A 22,344-nucleotide genomic window follows, 5' to 3' on the forward strand; every position below is an offset into this window, starting at 1 on the left:
AGATTGCCTGTATGAAATGGAGATAAGGGGAGAGTATTATCCCTTTTTTTTCCTTGGACCTCTGTCCGTAGCATGAAGGCGATTTCAAAAGGCAGCTGGTCTGTCTGTGGTTCAGAGGGAAAGAGGGAGGATGACACAAGCCCAGCTTGTCTTTGAAAAGCAGGTGCACCTCGCCCTTTATTGTGGGCCTGAATGAGGAATGAAGGAAAAAGCAAAGGATCAAAGTATGTTTCCTCACTATCTGCTGCAACACAGCAGAGGCTAGATGGAGAAACATATTTTCATTTGAAAACAGTCAATAGTAGGGCTGTTTGTGTGTATGCATGCATGTGTGCGTGCATGCGTGTGAGGGCACATGTGAATAAGAGTTGGTGTTGAGGCTAGTAAAGCACTGACACATCCCCATTTCAAATAACCGGCGTTTATCCAAACTAAAAATTCTCTCTCTCCCTCGTCCGTGTTGCCAAGGAAGATTAATAAACATGGCAGCTGCTCTGTAAAAAAATCACAACGCCTTCTGTTGAAACCTCACTGGCCATGCTCTGTCCATGAAAGGCTGTGGGTTCAAGGGTTGCAGTGCGACTGGCGAGAGCGGAGCGAGTGGGGTCGGGTGAAAAGTGGGCGACTGGGGGAGAAGAGGGATGGGATGGTGGGAGAGCAAGATGGAAGGAAAGAGGGAGGATATTGAGAAGGGAGAGAGGTGAAGGTGGTGATGGGGCAGGGATGGGTGGAGAGCGGAAAGGGGGTGAGGGAGCTGAACCTGGTGTGGGTGGATGGCAGGAGAGGGCGATGAGGTGGAAGAGGAGGAGGAGGGGGGCATCGAGAGGGCTGTGTGTTGCAAAATGATATGATGGAGGCTTGAAAGAGGGGGGGATGGTGGAAGAGGGGTGAGGTTTTGGACTCCAAGAGTAAAGTTTTCTTGTGGGGTCAAATGTGGAAGAGGGAGACTGACGTGTAGGGGGTGCTGTGCTTGTGTTTGCATTGTGTCTGAATGAAGTGACTGCATTTGAGACTGAGAAGGGTTGTGCAACGGCGCAGGTGTGTATTGTTCCTCTGAAGTCCCACAGTTCTCTGACTGTGTCGTGTGTGGGTAGTTCTTCCCTGTGTGCGTCTCTGCACTTTCTTGCGTCTGCTCCAGGACTTTCTGCATGTGCTCCCTCGCCTGCTCTTGCAGGAGGCGATATTTGTCCATCTCCTCAGCTGTAAAGCTGATTGGCGGAACTGTCCCTCCACCTGTTTGTTTGTTGTCTGTCCTGATCTGCGACGGTGAGAGATTTGGGTGAGACTCGACCATTTCCAGAGAACATTTTTGCCTGTTGATAACTGCTCCCTCATCCAGTCCACTTCCCTTAACTTCCTCGTACTCCTCTCCATCCTTCTCCGGAGTCTTCTCCAGTAGCCCTTTTCCCTTCCTAGCCCTTTTCTGGATTGCAGGTAGTTTCCCTATCAGAGGAAGAAGCAACATCCTGGCTGGTTTCTGTGGAGGTGGCTTACTCTGGGATAGTCCTGGAAGAGTAGTACCTGGTCCGCTTTGGGCAGAGGGTCCATTGCCAAGGGTATACTGTGAATGTGGCACCTTTAGTTCAGAGGAACTTGTGTCACAAGGGTTTGTTTTGAGGCTTTGGATTATGGGAGCTAAAGAGGACCTGTGGGGTGATGAATAAGAGAAGGAGCAAGAGGTAAGGCTGGAAGAAGAGGACATGGGGCTAGTCTGCTTCTTTAACTCCTCTGATGAGGGTCCCTGAGCTCTTGAGGAAGTCCTGCGAGAGCTAAAACCATCCACTGAGACTCCTGAGCAGGTACTACTCCGGCTCCACTCCCCGCTGAGCTCTGACATGCTGGTGCTGCTGCAGGGGCTGCAGGATCGCGAGCTGTGGCATCTGCTAGCCCTTGCGGTGACCACACTCTGGGGGCTGTAAGCCTGCATACTTGTCCACCACTCGGGGCTTGAGAAGTGTCTCGAGCTTGAGCGTCTGGTGCCAGAACTCTTCCACACACAGCTCGAGGTGTCTCTGCTGTCTGCCCCTGTCCTGGATGATCCTGATGTGGATCTGTGTGTCCCCCAGTCGTCCCAGCTGTCATTGCTGCCCCATGTCCATCTGTCCCAGTCTATATCTTCTGTGCTAGGATGTCTGCTTTGCCTGCCCCACCTGCTAGGACTTGGACTAAACCTTGCCACCCGATCCCACTCAACTGCTCCATATCTCGATCTCCACCAACTCCTTGACCTACCCTCCTCGCTACCTCCAGGAAAGCTACCTCCCATCCACTCCCACTGATCTGTTTCTGAAATCAGGCTCCTGTCTCTGCAACTAGATCTCCCTCCTAATTTCCTGCCCCTCTCTGCCTCCTCCCAGACTTCCCCATGCCTCAAACTCTTCCTCTTACTATGAATGAATTTCCTGTCCCTGTGGAGGAGTTTTCTCTTTCTCGCCGGGCTGCAACCACAGCTGTTGTCAGGGTAACAGCAGTCAATGAAACTCCTGGGGTTGCTATGGTGACCCCTTTCCCAAAACAGCTTTGAGTTACATCCTGGTGAGAAGGAGTGTACGGAGAAGTGAGACCGCCAGGGGAAAGTCGCTGTGTCTCTGTCTCGCTTTCCCTCCCCCTTGGTGTTTTTGTCTGCTGAGTGTCTGCTGAGCGGGGAGGAGGCACTGCAGTGCTCTGCCTGTGACTGGGATTCAGTGCTGTGGCTCCTGTGAGGCCCCCTCTTCCTGACAGAGACAGATACTGGCTCAGTCTCACATCTCCCCAGGAGACAGCTGCTCCCTGCTCTCTGCATCCTCCTCTTCCTCGTCTCCCTTTGCCTCTGTTGCTTCCCCCAGCTCCCTTCAGCTTCTCCTCCCCTCTCTTTGCCGGTGGAGACAGTAGAGACAACGCTTCTCACTTTGCACCTTACTGATTGCCGCTTGTTCAACGCTTTTTCCTTCTCTCCCCTCTTCCTCTTCCCCAGCTTGTGTTTCTTTGTTCTGGCTTTCTTTCTCTTTTTGCGCGACACTTTTGAGACACCCACGTACGGCTGTGCTGCGCTGGCACACTCGCACATTGTCTCACTCCCACACTCACACCTGGATGGGCTGATGCATGTCCCTTGTGTGCCAGGCTGGATGACAGACTCTGATTTACAGCTCAGGGCTGTGATAGCTTTCTCCCTGATCCCTCTCGCACCCCCTAATCTTCCTCCCTGAGGATTCTGGGAGTTTGTGTCAGAGCTGTCACTATGAGCGGGGTCAAATGGATGGGAGGCTGCCCTCGCACAGTTCTCTATACTTAGCGTGCATCTGCCTCTGTCTGGTTGTATTTCTGATGATGCAAGGTTTGTGTGTTCAAGGAACAGGTGTGCTTCTGTCTCAACATCGATATGTGGCTCTGCCTTGAGATTCTCCCCAGCATTTTCCTGCCTGTGTGCTCTCAGCTCTCGTCTTGACTGTCTTTGTAAATGGGTATGAGAGTCTGGTGTAAGAATAGCTGGCACACGTGGACTGGATTCATCTGAGCGAGCACACAACTGATTTTGTTGTGACTTCTGCAGATCCTCCGTGAGTTGATCTTGTTGTTGGGGATTGGAGCAGAGTGGGTTGCAGCTGTAGCAGATGTTTGGTTGAGACTTGGTGAACTTAAGCAAACTGACAGGCCATCTTAGACAGGTAGAGCCATCTTTCCCCATCACCCACATATATTGACTCTCCTCTCTCAACCCTTCTGTTTCTTTCTTTCTCTCTGTACCTGTTTTTGTGCCCCATATGGTCACCTGTGACTTGGATGGCAAGAACAGTGATTTGTGGTTCTGATTATCAGGGGTTTCTGTGGAAATAGGAGACTTTTCTTTCTCTCTGTCTCGTTTTTCAATTCCCTCTTCTTCTTTGGGAGAATCCCGGGGGATCCGCCCCATGTCACTTAGTCCATCACTGCCGGAGTTGGACTTTTCGCTCTCACTGTGTTTCCTCTCTTCTGCTGCCCCAATTTCCCTGTCAATATCTTCCATTATTCCCTTTATCCTTTCTTTCATTTGTTCCCTCTTTTCTCTCTCCTCTTCCTCCAGGTCAGAAAAGACAGAAGCAGAAGGCTCAAGTCTGGGCCCCCTGCGGGAGAAACAGAAGGACACCCCAAGCCTGCCTCCCGCGTTCCCCTGCCCAGAGAGAGGCATCTGGGGATACAATCCCAGGCAAGACTGGTGAGTCACTGCAGGAGGGTCTGCAATGGATGCTGCATGTGTGATTATTGGGGACTCTGCGGGAGCAGTAGACAGCGGTATTCTGGTAGGAGATTGGTATGGATCGTCTGGCTGGTGTCTGAAAGGAACAGTCCTGTGGTGTGAAGGAAGGGGTCTCTGGGGTTCACGTTTATCCTCACGGCCGTGGTCTCTTTGGTCCACATCTTTATCTTGTAGCTGGCTCACAGCCCTGACTGCACTTCTTAGTCCGTAAGTCCTTCCTGAGACTCTGCGACAGAAAGGAATGGAAATATTTTGATTTAACTCGGCGTCACGTAAGCATGGCTTATGTAGCTAACATTTAATTCAGCTTTAAATTGATAAACTAAGTTAAGAGTTAATGCCACCATGGAAATGTGCCCCAGTAATATAGGTAAAACACTAAATCAAATGGGAAATAGTTCTCTTACTTTAAATTCATTACAGTAGCTAAATCAAACAAATTGATTCAAACAATAGAAAAAGCCATATTTAATATACTTCTATCTGTCTGTACACTTTCATTTGTACTAGTAGGTAAATTAAATGAATATATCTCTTGTTTTTTTGGTTTAGTTTTTCATGCAGCAGAAAATTGAGGTGCTGAGTATGAAACATTCACATAGCAGGCGATGTAGATGACGCCAATACAGAAGGTTTTAATTGAAATAGCATAGAATTAAAATTTAATTAAAGCAGATTTAATGGATATATAGGCTGACATACATGTAGTTAGGTATGTCATAACACAGGGGTATAATATTTTGTAATACTACGGAGATTATTGAACCGACCTGATTATTTTAATCAAACAATAAGTATGCTAATGAGAGGGAGAAGAAAGAAAGACGGAGAGAAAAGTAAAAAAGAAAGAAAGGATCAGAAAAAGTACAGAAAGAAAGACGGCAGAGGTATGATATTGGTACTCATAGTAATGCTGTGCACATAACATCGCCTGATTATAGGAAAACACATTTAATTGCAGAGGGAATAAGTGCAATCAAGTTGATTATTAAGTAATGTATTGTCATTTTGATTGCTTTAGGTGTGCGAACGTAATATTTTGTCTTCTTTTATTATTTTTATTTCTTTTATAAAAGAAAACTTTGTTCTACTATTAAGTCCTCTCCAAAACTTTATCTCTTTCTCCAAGCAATCATCGACTCAAGCAAGAATGTGTCAGCATGTTATATTTACTTCACCTGTGGCCTACATAGGACAACTGAGTGCTTTCACATCTTTGGATGCATCCATCACATCCTGGAAACATTGACTGGATGTGACGCACTCTAACCCCTCTGGATCATGCCCCTGGCCTCAACAGACACGGTGACACACACAAACACACACACACACAGTCACTCACCGCTGAGTTTCCTGTTGCAGCTGTGCGAGCTGGTGCAGACGTCTAAGAGCCTTCTCCTGTTTGCGTTGGTCCTTCCATGACTTTGAGGCGACGTTACGAGCAAACTCCCTGTGCTTGAGTTCCTTCAATCTCTGCATGAAATGAAAATTATGTTCAGGATAGAGAGAGAGAGAGAGAGAGAGAGATGGGAAAAAAGTATGTGGAGGGCAGGGGGTAGCAAGGAAAGAAAAGAAGAGAGAGGCAGAGATTAGTGTTAGAAAGCTCTCTGCAGGCAGCTGTCTTTCAAACCACACACATCAGTCAGCAGCGTTTGCAGATGTTCTCCTCCAAAGCTCATGTCCAATTAACTCCATTCAGCCTGGAAGAAAGTGTCTTTCCTCCAACACACAGCTTGAGAGCAAACACAACCAGACTGGTGAATAGCAGATTACAGACACAGTCGAGATGAGTGACACAAGTGATTTAATGATGATGATGTTCCTTCCACGCAAATGTCTCAAACATTCAGTCCTTCGTCGGCTGTAACGACTCAGTTTTAGAGAAGTTGTGATCCAGTGACATCTGCTTTTAAGCCTTTGAGGCCTTGATTCGCTGATGCTGAAATTACATGCCACCAAAGACAAAGACACGGCCACTTATCATCAGCGAAGAAACTATTAAAGGCGAGTTATGAAGGCGAGATTTTTGTTTTGAAATATGCCAAATAATTGTGTGTGTGTGTTTGCAACAAAAGCGCAGGAAACACTACGTGATTTCATATTGAGCAAACTGCTGGGCCTCAGATGCATCGCAGTGCAGAAAAGAAAACAATTAGCCGTGTTGTGCCAATGTGCAATGCGTATATATTTGTGTGTCTAAAGCCATAGGTGCGCCAATACTCTCAGGGAAACAATGATTCATGCCTCATTCTCCGGTTTCCTTTTCTGTCACACTTTAATCCTTCTTTATCCATGCTTGGCAGGTGTGTGTGTGTGTGTGTGTGTGTGTGTGTGTGTGTGTGTGTGTGTGTGTGTCTGAAGGCTAAGAAGGGACTAAAGAGTTTGGGAATAGCTGCAGTATCGTGCACCACCATCCCTCCTATCTCCCGTCTTATTCTCTCTCACTCCCCGGCAGCTGCCTCATTTCTGAATCCGCCCATTGCTGATGAATTCAGGGTTTGTTGTTTATCTTATACATTTGTGAACTTATACTGTAGTGTATATTGCAACAGGATTACACCACTCACACTTTTAGATTATGTTACGCTATGATCCACCCATACAGCATGTATCACACACACACACACACACACACACACACACGCGCACACATCAGATTAGCTCCTCAGACATCACATTTATTTATACACTCCCTCTCTTTCACACTCAGATCTCGTGCTGCAGCTGACAGTCCTCAGGTTAATCTCTGCTGAGTCTAACACAATCGTGTGTCTTTTTACATTATCGCTCGATGCTTACCATCCCTCTGTCAGCGCGCTGGAGACAGCATTAAGTATGTGCCTGCAATTTGTATTCCTTAAACATGCATGACAGTACAGTATAGGTGCTTGTGTAGTAGGTGTGTGTGTGTGGAGCTTTGAGGGCCTTTTGATGCCAAAGTCATTCTATGGGAAATATTAATCATGTTCAAGCAGAGAGGCATGCATAATGAACTGCTGCGGACAGCGCCAGGAGAGAGGAGGAAGAAAAGATCAGTGGTTGTACTGTAGCTGTCCGTGGCAATGACAGAGAGAGAGAGAGAGGGGTCTACAATAGATGGAATACATGAAGATGAATCCTTCCTCCTTCCTCCTGCGTTTGCACTCTGCCAGCTTATTGTTCTCTCTTAAAAACAGGTCCCACTGCAGGCAAACCTGTAGCTATATTTAGAGCCAAACAAAATATTGCACGCTGAACCATTTTTCGCTGAGCACACGCGGAGCAGAGATATTTCCGCTCGCGCTTTAAAGTGAGAATACTTTTGTCTTCAAACATGATGTCATGTCCCCAACAGCGGGAAAGCGATATTACTCCCCGCTCTCCAACATGCCAGTCTCGCTGTGTGCTGTGAAGCTCAATCCGTCTGTCAAAGCTTCAATCAATATTCCTTTAGATGTGTTAAGGAGCGCTCGGTGCTGAGGCAACTATGGATGAGTCAGAGTTGATTCATATCCACCGGGGCCTGCGAATGAGGGATGATGTATTCTTGGGTAGCATGTGCGTGGCCGTGCTATTGGGCCTGATTGTTTTTTTATTTAAAAAGGGAGTGTAATTCTGTTGCAATGAGCATTTTCTGTAATCAGCAGTAAATGCTGATAAAGCGCTGCATTCAGACATGTTTATCCCTGAATCGATGACAAGGAAAGGAGACAGAGCAAACGCAATCAGCTTCTATTTTCCAAAGCCAATACTCCTGCAGGGACGCTGTCTTCAGCTCGAGTTTCATCTGTTGTCTGCGCGGCGGGCTGCGTGTGCATGCATGCCTCTGTGTCTGTGTGTGTCTGTGTGTGTGTGTGTGTTCCTGCAAATGCCAGTGGCTACTGTCAGCTCAGTGCCTCATGCAGCTCATTTCATGTGCCTGCCGCTGGCTAAAACAAAGCATTAACATTGGCCTGCAGTTGCTTCAATTCATTTTCAAAGAACAATGACAGTGAGGGAACAGTTTTATTTAATGTTTATTTCATGTTGCACAGTGTGGGCGTTCTGAAGTGGGAAGCGCCTTGGCTCGGTCGAGATGTTGCCTGTGTTTGATGGAGAGTGTGTGTTCCGCATGTCTGTATGTTTTTCTGTGTGAGTGTATCTCTTGGCATGACAAGAGATAGCTGTAGGAGAGTGTGCTATCAGCAGAACCTTCAGCTTGTTAGTCCGCAGCAGAGGTTGTGTATGAAAATGGATGTGAAGGCAGAACGCAGGAGGAAACCTGCTGCCGGGCCTTTTCCTAATGGTCCATTGGCCTCATCTTGTCCAAACCGGAATAATAGAATCATACTTGAGCTGTGACTAATAGCTCCATGTTTTGTTTTGTACAGAATATTTATTTCTCTTTTAAAGGAAGGACAAATATTTTTCACAGCTTTTTTTCCCTTTTGTTTTGTTGCTGTTGTTTTTGTTGCTGTCTTTTATACTCTAAGGTTAAGGACAGGACACTTGTATACTTTATATTGTTTTATTATTTCTCCTTTCATTTACCGTTCTCAATAATTTAATGACGGCTGATTTGCTTTTAATATTTTGCTGAAAACTTCTGTTTCCACATTTCAAACATAATGACTGTGTGCTTTTGTTGCTGATAGTCCTTTCTGTGCAGCACTTTCCCAGACCTCATCTCAAATAAGATCATTTAGTTCATAATGCTTCATAGGTTTACCTAACTGACCCAAAACACACACACACACAGAGGACAGTGGAAAGCATCAGGGAAACAGGGGAAGAGAGAGTGGGGATGACATGCAGCAAAGGGTCGCCGCAGCCTCTGTACATGGGACGCGAGATTAAACTGCTGAGCTGAGCCGGCGCCCCGGCCCCCCAAAACATTTAACATCACAGAAACTTTTGATTTCTGTATTTTTGTCATTAAAGCGAGCACGCTCCATGTGCAAACATTCTTTATCACATGAGTGTTTTTCTACATATTTGGTTTTAATGAGCTCTGAGCAAATAAAACTGGTTTTGCATTTTTATTATGACACATTAGTGACCCCAAAAGAAAATCCAATCACAACGTACAAGGACTGATTCTTAATTGTATTTACTATAAATACTATGTTTCAAGTTTTAGGAACAATTTCGCCAAAGCATCAGAGTAAAAACTGATTGATAATTTGGATCATATATTAAAACAGAAAAATAAGCAACGCAGTCTCATTAGAAATATAAAAGTATGCTTTAGCTCAGCGGTTAAACCGGCGCCCTATGAAGAGCCGTAGCCCTCGATGTGGCGGCCCTGGGCTCGCCTCCCACCCTCGGCCCTTTGCTGCGTGTCACCCCCCATTCTCTCTTCCCCTGTTTCCAACACTGTCCTCTGTCCTCTCTATCAATAAAAATATACTTAAAAGTATGAAAAATAAAGAATATCAGTCTTATGATTTAAGTAGCTAAGGCTGATTTATTATCTTTACCACTTTACAGCTGCTGTGACTTAAATCTCCCTCGATAAAGTTTATGTAAATTATTTAAAGACTTAACCGTGTTAAAATGGAAATATAAAGTATAAACACTGCTGCCGTATGTGTGTGTATATGTTGTATGTGTTTGTGTGTGTTTCCGCCTCCAGATGAGGCGCTCAACCGCTGTGTGTGTGCTTGTAAGCGATGATGTGGCTGTCACACTCCTACTGTTACCTGCTGGGAAACTGTACCCAATGGGCAGATTGACATGAACGTTTAAAGCAGCTTTCTATCAACGCACATATCACTAACACACCCAAATTCAATGACAGGAGGAGTGTGTGTGTGTGTTTGCATGTCGGTATGTGTGTGTGTAGCTTGCGTGCAGGTGCGTCCCATGTACCTGCTTGTGCGCATGGTCGTAGGAATTGATGTGGTTGTCAAACTCCTGGTGTCTGAGGTACTGCTTGTGACACAGCTCGCAGTAGAAAAGAGCCTTCAGATCCTCCGCTGAGCAGCCCAAAGCCCTCTCGGCACGCTCCTGCAGAAAGAGACAGAAATGAGAGAGAGAGCGAGAGCGGAGACAGAGGCATGAAGAGACAGAGACATAAAGGGTTAGCGGGGCAGAGATGGAGAGCAGGAGGAGGGGGTTGAAAGAATGGCAGATTGTTAGCCATTTAGAGCAAATCTGCATCCCAGAGACATCAGCGGTAATGGCCTCTACATGTGCTCTGCATAAAACTGTTAAACGGCATCCCATTAAAGCGCGCTGCCTTTTCTGCTGCTGCTGGAGGTTGGACAAAGGCAGTGAAGCCCTGTGCTCATGGCAAGTTGAGCCTGGGGACACATTTAATACATCCACGATAATAAAAACCTGCGTTTGTACTGTAATGGCAAATAGTCTGAGTTTGACTGCAGAGAAAGCGGCAATTGTGCCAGACAGACAGACATAAAAAGTGTATAACTTAGACTTTTATGAAACAGCCAAATTGTGCATTTGAGAAAGTTCCCGAAACACACACACACACCTACGCTCGTATAAAGGTGTGTAAATATAGCACAAGGACTGACAGATGCACACACACATGCACTGAGCAAATGGCACATGGTCCTCGGGGGATAAATCGCTTGTCCGCATGCTCACATCAGCCAGAGGGTTTGGTCCGAGGACATGCACAGTGTTGTATACAATAGATGTGTGTCCCCGCTTGTGTGTGTGTGTGCATTCATGCCATGCTCTGCTTCAGAATGTAATTTCCCTCAGGCTGGGGGCTGCCAATAAACACTATTGAATTCTGTTTCTACACTGACATGATGGGAATTTAATTTGAGGTTGTCACTTCTTTCTCTCCTTCTCTCCCTCTCTGTTTCTTTCCCTTCCCCGTGTGTCCATCTCCTGCCTCTTTCCCCCTCTCTCTCCCTCTCTCTCTCCGCCAGCTCTCCTGCTGTCCCGGTCTTTCTTTCCTCCTCTTCCAACTCCCTTTTCTTTATCTCCCCGTTTTATCCCCTCCATTTGGCTTTTTCCCTCTCTCTTTTCTGGCGTGCTCCTTTTCTGTTTGGTGAGCCCTGGGTCATGCAGTGACAGAGTCTATTGGCCTCAATTTGCTTCGGTAATATGCCTGCACACGGGAACAGAGGTGGGAGGAAGAAAAAAAAAAGAGAGGGAGGATAGGAACGCAGCAAAAGAGGAGAAGTGACCCCTGTGTGCCCTCGCAGACACACACAAACACACAAGCGCCTTCGCTTTATTATCACCACAGAGTCCCTGTTGTACCGTCAGTTTTCACACGCGGGTTCTGCAGTCGAAGCGGGTAAAGAAGAGGGACGAGCACGCTGACAGGACTCTCTTAAAGCCCAAATCAACAGAAAGGTTACTAATATACATTGATCTTGTGTTGCTGTGTTTGTGTGCACGTTATCGATCGGGCCTCGCGGGCTTAAGTCACGACCAGGAAATGATCCAATCAGCGAGAGCGGCCTTCCTGTGAGTGATGAGATTGGGATAATGAATCCTGTGTATTTGTCAACCTTTGGGCTTATGCAAGATTACAGGAGCTGTGTAAGTGCGTACACTCATTATACAGTGCGTGTACGTGTTTATTTTGGTGTGCGATTGCTTTTTTTTTTTTTACCCCCCCTAACCCTTTCTTCTCCAGAGTCTGTCAAGGTAATTATTTTGAACAAGGAAAAGACGTACAGGAAGGAATACATGAGGAAAGGTGTAAATGAATGCACAACGCACGCGCCTGTGTGTGTGTGAACGCAGGAGTTTGTTTATGTCGGAGGCATCTTGACAAGCGAGACTCCATTTTTCCTGCAGAATGCGAGAATCAAACATGAGAGCCTTCATTTGTACACACCTCATACCTTATGCACCGACACAGAACGCATAGACGCCTTTGCACAATCCCATTCAGCCCAAGCTACACACATTTATGCATGCACAGTCGCACACAGTCTGTCAACCTGATATAGCAGTGCTAAATTAATCTAGACCTCAATTTACCTCACTAGCATAAATCTGTTTGCAGAGAAAGCACAAGTGATATCTGCTGCAGCCCTGAATAGACAGTGATTGTTTGCATGATTATGTGTGTGAGTGTTTGTGCGAGGTGGGGAATGTGAATGCTGCCCCCCCCCTTCCTCTCTGCTTATCCTCAATTTGTGGGAGAAGTGCCATGTTATCCCTCTTCATAGCTGAAATTATGCCAACAAATAAGAGTGTTTACGGACCATAACCGGAGTTTCAGACACACACGCGTGTAATTCAGTGTCTTAAGCTCGTGTGGGAATGAACCGGTCACGCTTAAAGAGTTTTTACACACGTGCTGGAGAATGTGCGCACAGGAAACTAATGACACACTCATGTAAAAATCCTCAGGATGAAAAAATAGGTCCTTTGAGAAATCATAGTGAGTCCTGCAGGAGGGAACTGTGGCGGCACCTTTCTGATGCAATCACCCTGTCACTGCCTGTGTACCTATTCAGCTGGCCTCCTGGTTTCTCGGCTGTCTGACTTTTACAGCACATAAAATCCAGAGTTTTATCCTTGTTAGTTGCGAGCATATTGTGCAGAGACTCACATAGAGTTTGAAAACGTTAAGAGTTTTACATAATTCTTTGTCTGATGATGTTAACGTTTAGATCCGCTGATCTGCACAGGAAATCAGAGACCCTTTACATAATGTGTTGACCTCATTTTAACTTAACTCTGCTGACATCTTGACAGGAAGGTGACTGTCAGATCGAGACATTATGGCATTATGATCCCTATCTCCACCCTAAAGCCAAAGCACTGAACCCTCATGGACTTACGTGACGGCAGGCGCCCAGGGCGTGAGAGCTGGAGAACTGTACAAAAATGAGGAACGGGACACACTTTCATGGCATCACACGTTGCCTGGAAACAAGATGCACCGTTGAATCTAAGCATGTCATTGTGTGTCTTACAGTATTCACATATATTAACAAACTATAAAAGTCAGAAAGGTGTTATTTTTAATCCTTTACGATTGTTTAACTGTTGTCACTTACACATCCATGTCACGTCCATGCTTGCTTTGTTTACATTTAGTTTTTTTAATTTAAACTTTATTGAATACCACTTCAATGTACGAACATTTGTGTACTTTTATGCTACCTTCCAGACAACTCAAGAGTCAAGTTTTTCTGACCTACGTCTAGGAAAATTGTCAGTGTTCCTACTTGTGAACTCGGAGCAGATTCATCTATGGAACTCAGAAAGTTCTTGAGTTCCCAGTTGTCTGGAACGCCGCATTAGTGCGAGTCAGGACAATGACGTTTGTTTACGTCACCAAGTTCGCTATGAACTCTGGGGAAGTTCCACAGGAAAGTCTGCAGAGTCACGGAAAATCCGTCATTTGGCGTTGAAAAGTCGGCATCAGAGCCCTCAAGCACTTGATGATTTGACACAGTAGGACAGTAACACTAAGCACTCACAGGCTAAACAGGAACGTGCCTCAAAATCCGTGTTTGTGGCCAAGCTGAATCAGAACTTCTGGACTTACATGCTGTTTTTTTTTCGAAAATAAAAAAAGTATGTTGGATATTCTGTTATCTCCAAAACCCTACTATATAACCAATAGTACTCAAACTGCAGACTAGTTCTGATAAAATACTCCAGTATGTCAGCACGAGACATTACGGCAGCATGAATATCCCATAATACAGTTTTGTCATCATCAATGATGCCTGAGTTTAAGTGTAAATAAAACTGTATAGAACTCATTACCAGACATTTATTTAGCATAATTAATGCTTTTATTGTTTCAGCACATTATATGCAGCATATGCTCAGGGCTACAATGTTTCCATGTCACCAACATGGATCTACTCTGATGTAGGAGCCTTTCAGGCCCTGAGCAACGCGTCCCAAAAGATTTTATTTATTTATGTTAAATGTATTTAACCAGGAAAAGCCTGATTGACATTATCCATCTCTTTTACAGTTTCCTGGCCAAGACAGGCTGCAGCACATTTTTCAGACATACCACACAAAACAATTACAGACACAAGTCTGCACATCCTCAGTCACATAGCGGAAAGTCATTAATCAAAGCATCTACAACCGGATGCATCTCCGTCCAACGCCTTCAATCTGCTTCAAAAAAGATTTAAAGAGATCAACTCCCCCAGACCCAAATCCTCCTGCAGCAGACTCCAAGCCGCAGTACCTGAAACACCTTTTCCCTATTTCAAGACGCACATGGGGACACATAGCAGAACTAAGTCTTGTGAATAGGTCACAGAGCATACGACACACTACTTTTTAATCACACAAAAGAGCAGTTTGCAGCACAATTATACACATAATGGGTTTGAAATGTGCAATTTCCTTTTTTGGCCTTTTTACTTTTACTCAAAATAAAGGCCTGTTGGCTTTTTATCTGTAGTTCAGTTTTTTATCATACCCTCACTAGAAAACAAAAGGAACACATCTTTGAAATAATTAAAGGGGGGGTATAATGCTACTTTCAAGCTTCATATTTAACCTGATAACTGTGGAGTAGCTTAGCATAAGTTACAGATAAAAAAAAATGGTGGTCTGTGCAGGCCCTCATACAGCCTCAGTCTGAAACAACTCAGTCAGCTCCGTCCCTTTAAGAAACCCCGCCCCTACAAGCCCACTTTCTTCTGATTGGCCAGCTCTCTCCAAAGCCTGGTGATGTCACAAAGTGCAGCGTGTAGAAAAAACAGTTTGAAAACCTGGCGTTCGCAGCAGCCTGCAGACTGAGCTGAGAAGCCTGGGGATTACTCCAACATACTTTTACCTACAGATTTGAAACTACACCCACGTTTAGTTTGGACATCCAACATCGTAACTTTATATGTCTTAAAGCGTGAAACAGCATAATACCTTCTCTTTAACTTTTCCTTTAAAAGACAGCTCTCTAATATTTTAGTTTTAATGTGTGTAGATGTGATATTAGATTTCGACACAGTAACTTTTGTGCTGGTTAAAGTATGAAGAGGAAAAAAAGAAGAGCAAATAGAGAAGAAAAGGCTATAACTAACTCAGCTTATTTTTATTTTCACTTATAAAGATCAGACAGCATCTTTAATTAGCATCTGCATGTAAACTTTATGTATAGTGACTTGCTGATGTTAATTGCTGTTCAAGTTTGACATAATTTGTTATGATTACAGCGATTACATTAAAAACGTGCTCAGCCACCTTTACTGTACTTGAGCTAAATTGCTCCACTCGTCTCGCTGGTCACTTTCGCGCTGGTTGTAATTAAATATTGAACAGCATTTTCATGGATGGCCGGACTCAACCTAGAGAGAGTGTGAGGGAGGACTTATGATGCCAGCACACTTTCCCGTACAGTCACTCTGACGCAGCATTTTCAGAGCATTTTGCCTCCTAGATTTGACGTATTTATTGTTGAAGGAGCGGGATGGCTGCACGGGGCGTATATCAGAGGGGAGATCTTTAAAACTATTAAACAAATGGGATTTCACTGTGGGAGAAAAAGGCCCTTTTATTTGACAGAAGCAGCAGAGGGGCGGAATAAAAGCAAGCTTTTGCCTTCGTCTTCATGATCGGATAACTGCTAGATACACCAAATATGAGATCCTCATCTGGAAATACAACAAATGCTTTTGTATTTATTTTTAAACGAGTGTGGGAAATTAGATAAAGTGCACTTTTTCTTTCCCCATGTGTCTTTTTTTTCTTTGTGCCTTTAACAGACTATTTGCAGCAGAGCGTGCATGCGTGCCTCCTCAGACCTATTAACTCTGTCGGCTTTGGACATAATGAGATGGCACTGATCAGATGTGATGATTGTTAACAGAATTGCAACGCAAAGTTTTAATTGCAATCTTGGTTCAGTATCAAATTCAAAACTTAGCAAAAAAAAAAAAAGGCCATAATCACATTCAGCGTGAGTGAGTGAGTGAGAGAGAGAGAGAGGGAGAGAGAGAGAGAGAGAGAGAGAGAGAGAGAGAGAGAGAGAGAGAGAGAGAGAGGGAGAGAGGCCTGAAGCAGGAGCACAACAAGTAACAGATTCTTTATTTTCAAATATATCAACGTCTACTGAGATCAGCTTCTCCTGCACGGGGACAAACTTCATGACTTACTTTTGTTTCTTTGCAGCTCTGGTAATTGTGTCATGTTGCTATGACACCTACTGTTGTATCAACATATTGATTCTTGTACAGAGGAACGCTGCTGAGTGAGTATCAAGTGACTTCAACAAGCATCTGCCTGTGTTTCATGCTACTGAGTGTATCGCCTGTATAATGGTTTCATCGTTTTTATCTAACACGCTAAAGAAATATCAAACAATGCATCAGGTGTAGAGGAGGAATCACACGTGTTTGCTTAGTTGTGTAGATAATTAAATAGTGCTACAGTCACATGGTGAAGTGTCCTTGGGCACGACAATGAATGTGCACAGATCCTGACTGGAGATGTTATGCCTTTAGAGAGAGAGCGATAGAGAGAGAGAGAGAGAGAGAGAGAGAGAGAGAGAGAGAGAGAGGACAGTGGATAGTGTCGGAAGCAGAGGAGGAGAGCGTGGGAGTCGAACCTGGGGTCAGCGCGCTCTGACTGTAGCCTCTGTACACAGGACACACGATGTAACCGCTCAGCTAAACCAGCACCCAAGACTGGAAAAGTATAAGTACAGTCTATTTAGTTTAGTTTATTAGTTTCACACAAGAATAAAAAAAGATACAGAGCACATGAAGAAAAGCGTGTGTGTGGATGTGGTAGAAACCTGAAAATGGCTTGAAAACAAACCACATCCAGAAGTCAAAAAAATTTAAATACAAGCCACCAAACCAGCCTAAATATCACTTTTCACATATTAAAGTGCAGAATTTAAGTTACCAAAAAAAAGAGCATAGTGTTGCAACACTTGGAGACTCTAAGACAAGATTTCTGCCAAATAAGGAGGCGACCTGCCCATTTAGAAATGTATTTAATCTTGGACATGTTCAAATGTGTCAAATATTCTGACTATGTCTGACTGAAGGATTGTCTGTTTGTTTTTAGGCCTTCAGCAGAAGAAGAGAACAGAAGAGAAGAGAAGAGGAGAGTAAAGAAGAGTGACACCGGGACAAACCATGAACGGTAGACGTTTATGAATTCAGATAACTCCTAATTGCTGCTGTGCCTTCTGAGAACAATTCAATAAATAATTCACAACTGTTTATCAAGCCCAATTAAGCCTTTAATTATCTTCTGTTATAATTATCACCATAACTTGGCCACTGTAATGAATAGAAACAATTCCATTTGAGCTAAAAAAACTAATTCCGCAAATCTGTTTGCCTCCCGCTTGCTCGCTCGCTCGCTCGTCTCTGTGTATTTACACGTATGTGTCGCTCTGTGTTCCTCTCCGCCCGTCTCTGAAGTGCTCCTGTGATTCTGTCCCTCTGACACACGTGTGTTCACACATGCACGAGTGGACACGGTCTGGCAATGTGAGAGTCTGGCCATTCTTCTGTAGCTAATGACAGCTGACCTGAGGGCTAAGATGCTTGTTACTGTAATGACCTGTGGATCTCCGCTTCAGACACGCTTTTGCACACGCGCACGCACACACAAAGACAGACTGCCAAACCAGATAGCTGAGTGCTAATGAGCTGATATTTGCAGCCCTAATGCGTCTCCCCTGACTGTCTTTAATAACTCTCCGTGGCAGGTACACACCCATTTACTCATTTGATGTGCGTGTGTTTTTGTCTGCGTGGACTCATCTGATCCTGTTTGTATATCTTTGTTTGCCCCAGTTCATTAAAGCCAGTTAGAAGTACACGGAGCAACCGTAGCCAAAACCGCAGCTGTGCTGACCGTAGATGCGCACATTAGGGTTTCCTTACAGCCAAAAGCACAGATGTGTGAGCACCAGTAAGCTTCGTCATCTCACGCGCTGCCAACAACCCGCTCTGTGGAGGAGACACTACACAGGCTAGAATGATTCAGAGTAAAAGAGTACATGGCGGTACAAAGTGTACTCCAATGATCCAGACTCAGGTGTGTCATGACTCACCGTGTTTCTGTATAAACTGTACGCTATCTTAAGCACCTGCCTCTCCACCATGAATCACCGGTGTTTGTCTACCTCGCCTCCATTCCTTTGTGTGTTCGGTTCAAAATATTACAAAACGTTCCATCTCTGTGTGACCTTTAGAGTGGAGCAGCATGCAGGTAACAAACTGAATAAATAAATGATGAAGAGATTAGATTTGCTAATTTGCCCCGTGCCCTTTGTTGCCTTTCTGAAACAAGGAGTGTTTTCCCTGGATTTTAACATCTTTATTCCTCCACCACCTTTATATACATCTTTTTCTTGTTATTGTGTTGGCTCTGTACTCAAGCATATGGAGTGTGAAATTGGGACAATGTCCATCAGTTAAAGTGCCAACTTCCAGCCTTCAAAGGGGAATTGATTTAGCACCGCACTTCTATAAACTCGGTGGGGACTGGCAGGAAAATGACAGCTCAAGCAGAAGCTGAGATATACTGATCTTTAGTCCCTAGATCCACAATTTCCCATAATGCAACTCAACTGCATAATCTCTTAGACCCAATGACTGTATATAAGAAGATGCGGAAGTGTCTTAAACCTGCATTCTTTCTAATGGCCAGCAGGGGGTGCGCCACTGGTTGAAAAAGGTGCATCCTTTGCAGGACGTATTTGAAGGCTGGTTGCGTCGCAGCGGAGTGTCGAAGGCTCCTTCAGATGCGGCTGACAAATGTGTCCTCTTTTCCATGGCCACGATGGATCCATCGAGTGCATCCTTCATGGCCCATGATGCCCCGAGATTCATTACGTGCCAATTCAAACTAGATGGCGGCCGAGGCATACACTTTTAAATGTAAGTTTTTGGTTTCAACTCAATCGAATAGCTACCAAATGTTAAAAAAACGAACGGGACCTTAAAACAAATAATCTTTAAAATAATAGGTTAGGTGACGTTATGTTGGCTAGTTAGCCAACTAGCTACCTGTTGCTAGGCGACAGGACGGCGACGCGAACAGGAATCCTCTGTAGACCAGACCGTCTCATTTAAGTTCGGCCTATCCTACGTAGGCCGCGTCCTTCGAAGGATGGAGGCACAGCTTGTGTGTTTATGCTGGCTCCGTCCACTTCCTCTGTATAGCCTGTGTGGTCAGACCCTCCTTGCTTGGTAAATGCACTTGTCTTTAAACTCCCTGGTTTCTGTTATGACCCTCATCATCAAAGTTCGTCCATACTATAAAACCTGTTTGTTGAGTTGCAGAAGACATCATACAGTTATGACAAGTTAACATCAGGCTCCTTTAAGTCAAAGGCATTTACATCCAAATGTCACGTTTCAGACTTGCAACCAGCTTAATCCTTAATTCTAGGGAAGCAAAAGTAACTATTACAATTATATCTAACTGTGTTTACAAATCCTTTGAAACCAGTCACTGCTTGAAGTCTTTTTAGAAATCAGCAGAGGCCTGAGTCCTTCCCTGCTGATATTCTGTCGGGCCTGTCGTGAAACAATCACTTATCAGCTCAGAAACACATCCTTTTAGAAACATCTCGGCCTCTTTGTCTGTATCTTTAAGATCTCTGCCCCGTCTTTTTTAAGTGATTTACTTAATACGAATGTGAACACACTCGAGGCGGAAAGACTGCACTTGATCCGTGCATCTAAGTGCATCAAAAATACAGTCTAAATACGCCTGCAGTTAGTGCTGCTGATTTCATGCTCTGTACACGTGTAAATGTGCTTTGAACACACCTGCAGGCTGCTGATAGAGGAAGCGATAGAGGAAGTTTTGAGGCGCCTAAAGTTGTGTTAAAAAGAGACAAAGCCACGGGGTAGCATTCTGACTGCTTACATAACATGTGACACACATCCAGGTATAAAAGAAGGTGAACAGTAATGAGGGAGCTGTGGTTGGACGCCTCAAAATAACTGTTCTGTGTTTGTGTGGCGGCGACAGCAGGAAGCCTGTGGCACGGACAAATCGCAGCGCTCTCCTGTTAAAATCGTAAATCTATGATAAGTCACAAGGCCCGACCAAACGATCGCTCAGCAAGCAATCAACATTTAATTCCCTGTCCATCACGATGCAAGGCCAAGGAGCTCCTCCGCCGCTGATCTGTCCTCCCCTCCTCTCTCCATTCTCTCCGTCTCTCTCACCATTCAGCCGGGCCTTCTTGTTTACGCGTGGTTATTCATGCGTTCTTTCATTGATCGATCCTATCGGGGGCCACATTTAAAATCTATCCACTTCTCAACAGCCTTCCTCCTCGCCTCTCAATCTCTCTGCGTTGGTGTTCTTCCTGAATACAATGTGAGCTCAGGCTGCGGCTCGTGCTGCACGAGTTTCACTGATTCACCGAGGCTGCAGACACGGCAGAGGACATCTAAAAACATTCTGAGCAAACATGACCCTGTTTTGCAGCTACTCTGTGGATAAAATTTGTGTTTGTTTGGATCAGGACAGAAGCAGGAATGCATGAAAGCGTGCGTGCGAATTCCTAAAATACCCGAGCGCTCCACAAACCGCGGCCTGCTCTTTGTGTGTTAATGTCTTTTTATGATCCTACCGCTCACTCAATGCGCTCTTCAGGGACGTGCATTTGTTTCTCTAAAAGCTGGAGGTTTCCTTCTCTTCTCTTTCAGTTCACACAAGGAGAAATCCTCTGCAATGCCCACATGTACGCATTAACAGTAACTCTTCTCTTTTGTTGACGCTCTCTCCGCAGCTGCTGCCAGGGGTTAAACCACGTAAGAAGAGCCTTGGAGTGCTTGATTGGTGAGATGTGCTCCTCTCTTATCCTTTCGCCCTCTCCTCCGCCATCACACCACCTCTCATCATTTTCTTTCCCCTTCTTTTGTGATACATTCGCCGCTCCTCTCTCATGTCTGTGTGCCTCTCCCATGCATTAAAAGCACTTGTCGGTTACGTGTCCTTCCATCTGTGTGCCTATTACAGAAGCTCCTCTCCTCTCCGCGCTAAATGTCATCTCCAGTATTAAAATGCTTTTCTCTCCCAGCTGGCAGAAAAATGGAATTACATGGACCATACACTCTTGACATTTAAATTACAGACACAATTTGAAAATGCTGCGTCTATAAATTGGGAGTACAGTGTGTTTAAGTTGGCGCGCACACACGCCAAACACACAGAAGCGTACAGTGGTGGATCTGTTTGATTGACTGCCTGAAAGAGGATTGTGTCTCTATCTGTTAGAGTGATCAAACTGGGACTGTAATCTGTCAGTGTGATGATACAGATTAGTGAGAGACAAGTTAAGAAGATGAAGGTAATCAGTTTGGGAAGTGACGGATTTAAAGAACAGGATTAATACAATTGCAGATTAGACGCCAGACTCTTAACGCTCGCCTAAGTCTTGGCAACTTGGGGGGAGATGCTCGGGGGGGAGAGAGCAACGTGCTGCTGTTGTCGCTGAATTGAGGAGTGATTGCTCTCTTTCAGGCGTTTATGATTGCTGTTTCTTTTGAAGCTTTGAAGCGCGCGCGTGGTTCGTTTGCGCCGTCAGGGGTGACAACATCCCGCGTGTCTGACGAGAGCGAGCGATCTTTTCTGTGGCGCATTAGAGAGCGAGGCCGCGTGTGGCTAATGATACTACAGACGAGGACGCTGAAGTGAACTGTTTGCTCTCACGTAATCGCACTCACGCATTGGACACACACACACACGGACAAATCTTTGTGCTGCACATCAGTCCGACTTTGCCAAAGCTGGTTTCGCTGAGCTCAAAGATTGTGTAGCAGTTAACACCCTGTGCCGTCCCGGGGATTGAAATCCCGCCAGGACTCCGTCTGCTTTCAACATCCCTTCCATCTCTCTGCTCTCCTTCTTTCTCCCCGTGTCCTCGCTATCGTTCCCAACTTCTATCCGGGCCCTGTGTACGGCTGCATTAGTATGTATGGCCGTGTAGCTCGGGGTTTAGAGGTTTATGTCTCCTAATAGACAGAGATTTGTCCTGTCACACCAACACCCACGTACAGCTTAAAGAGAGAGAGAGAGAATGAGTCCCAGCGCTCTGTGTGAGAAAGAACATTTATGTCGCTGTCTTATCTCCTGAGAGAAAGGTTCCACTCCCGTACAGACACATTATAAAGCATTCATTTGTGCCTTTCTCTCCTTTCTCCCACGCTCTCCGTCCTCGTCTTTCCCCTCTTTCTCTCTCCCCTTTCCCTCCCTCTTTCACTGGC

Source organism: Semicossyphus pulcher, unplaced genomic scaffold (genome assembly GCF_022749685.1).
Source record: "Semicossyphus pulcher isolate SPU_LCO1_2020_fin unplaced genomic scaffold, fSemPul1.0.p SCAF_9, whole genome shotgun sequence".
Classification (NCBI taxonomy): domain Eukaryota; kingdom Metazoa; phylum Chordata; class Actinopteri; order Labriformes; family Labridae; genus Semicossyphus; species Semicossyphus pulcher.